Source organism: Schistocerca americana, chromosome 11 (genome assembly GCF_021461395.2).
Source record: "Schistocerca americana isolate TAMUIC-IGC-003095 chromosome 11, iqSchAmer2.1, whole genome shotgun sequence".
NCBI classification, from domain to species: domain Eukaryota; kingdom Metazoa; phylum Arthropoda; class Insecta; order Orthoptera; family Acrididae; genus Schistocerca; species Schistocerca americana.
Window position 1 is genome coordinate 147040348 of NC_060129.1, and position 2337 is coordinate 147042684.

At 35.0% G+C, this 2337-nt stretch overlaps 1 non-coding gene across 1 annotated transcript; it reads left to right on the top strand.

Annotated features, from left to right (window-relative positions):
- The first annotated feature begins 587 nt into the window (after positions 1 to 587).
- Positions 588 to 752, top strand: LOC124554262. The gene has a single exon (XR_006968330.1). It is a non-coding gene; the product is annotated as a U1 spliceosomal RNA (small nuclear RNA).
- Positions 753 to 2337: the final 1585 nt, after the last annotated feature.

Consider the following 2337-nt stretch of genomic DNA (forward strand, 5'->3'; position numbering starts at 1 on the left):
GCGATTAAACAAATAGTTTCTGATTCATTTGAGTCAATGTTTCGCATTTCGAGTGTGTGTCAGTTTGGATGTGATCTGATGTTTTACCGATGCATAAGGCATAAGCTACGATAGAATATAACTTATCAGTTTTAAATGCAATATTTTAGAAGCAGGAAAGCATCTAAATTCTGGTATAAACAAAATCTTTTGTTAAAACCTTAAAAACATAATCTTTCGTTAAACCTTAAAGTAATGTGCTTGCCATTGTCATCTACTTGCGAGTGCCTGCTTCCACACTGACATCACAACAGCAGCCAATGGCAGACCAGAGCACTTACTGTCCAACCTTATTATTTAGTAACCTTGGGAAGAGTGATGGATTATACTGGCAGGTGCATATATCAGACATTTGAAAACATTTACGAGGATACCTGATCACATCGGATTGAATTCAGTTTGGACGAATTATTTTGGAATTTTTTGGGTAGGCTCAACCTTAGAGCCTTAATGGACGCTTCACCACTGCACATTATGTGAACACCGATACACGCTCACTTTGTATGATGTGCGCTATACGAGATAAAGTAGCAGGTGTTTTGGAGCTTGTACTTGCTAATGGCAAAGCGGATTCTGCAGTCATGAAGGTGGTTTCACCAGGACGTGACTTTTCTGTTGTACTTCGACTACGTTGATAACTACGATTATATCAAGTGTGGGTAACTCGAGTGCACAATTTATGGTAGTCAGGACAGCATTCGCACATACCTGACCTTATTACATTAGAAACACAGTTTTTATATTTACGATATTTGGATGCGCGCTAACCGATTATGTGCAAGGTCTTGGCTGCAATGGGGAATGTGGTTGATGTTGTTAAGAATCAATGATAGCTCTCTTTTGATCTATAATGTTCGGAGCACACCAACAGTGTTGTATTTGATTGATTACAAGTCGGTAAACTGTTCTTTGTACTCTTGTAATATGTCACATATCATCTGCGTTTTGAATATAGATAACGTCTGTTTTCAAAATAAATAACTCATTTTTAGCATTTATTATGCTAAAGCTACCTGATGTTTACACTTGCGATTTTATATAAAGTACTTATTAATGAAACAATATTGCTATCACGGAACATCTCCAACAATTTGGGAAGTTATACATCAGAATATTCCATTAAGAATTACTGAATATTGATTATGTAAAGCAATACTGTAATCTATTTGTCCATCACCACAGTGTTAAGTTTTGTGTTGCAGAAAGCTGGCTGTTATCTATAAGGTGTGTTTCATATTTACATATCAGATGCTAGCGAAGTTGTTGGGTGGCAGACTTGGATGTTTATCACTCTTCTGTAGCACCACATTTCGAAAGCTTCTATTCTCGTCTTGTCCAAACTATTTATCGTCCATGTTTCACTTCTGTACATGGCTACACTCCATACAAATACTTTCAGAAACAACTTCCTGACACTCAAATCTGTACTCGATGTTAACAAATTTCTCTTCTTCAGAAACGCTTTCCTTGCCATTACCAGTCTACATTTTATATCCTCTCTACTTCGACGATCATCAGTTATTTTGCTCCCCAAATAGCAAAACTCCTTTACTACTTTAAGTGTCTCATTTCCTAATCTAATCCCCTCAGCATCACCCGACTTAATTCGACTACATTCCATTATCCTCGTTTTGCTTTTGTTGATGTTCATCTTATATCCTCCTTTCAAGACACTATCCATTCCATTCAACTGCTCTTCCAAGTCCTTTGCTGTCTCTCACAGAATTACAATGTCATCAACGAACCTCAAATTTTTATTTCTTCTCCATGGATTTTAATACCTACTCCGAACTTTTCTTTTAGTATATAAATGTTTAAACTGCCAAATCTCAGACTGATCAGATGAATATTTTCCGCAAATACATCGATTTAAGAAAAAAATAAGTGGCACTAAATAATAAAGCCAGGAATGGTCATAATGTGTAGATATATGTCAAAATTAACTGGTACAAGTTTCATTGTGATTAAAGCAATATTTTGGTGAGAATCCAAGTTTTTAAGAAAAATTGAAGGCGCTGCATATTAGACTTAGAAATATGAAAATTTGTATGAAGTTTCAGTTTAGTACAAAAAACTTTAATTATGTAACCTCATCCAACCACCTCTAATAGTTTTCAAGTAATTTACTGAAAACTAAATTTGGAAGAAAAACGTCCTTATTTGTAATAGATTAAGTATCTGTAATATTAATGCTAGAAAGTTTTGGTTACATCACGTGATGAAACCTATTAAACAATTGTGCTATAACACGTTTCAAGGTGTGGATATAAATAGTAACAAATATAAGGCCTCTTAAAG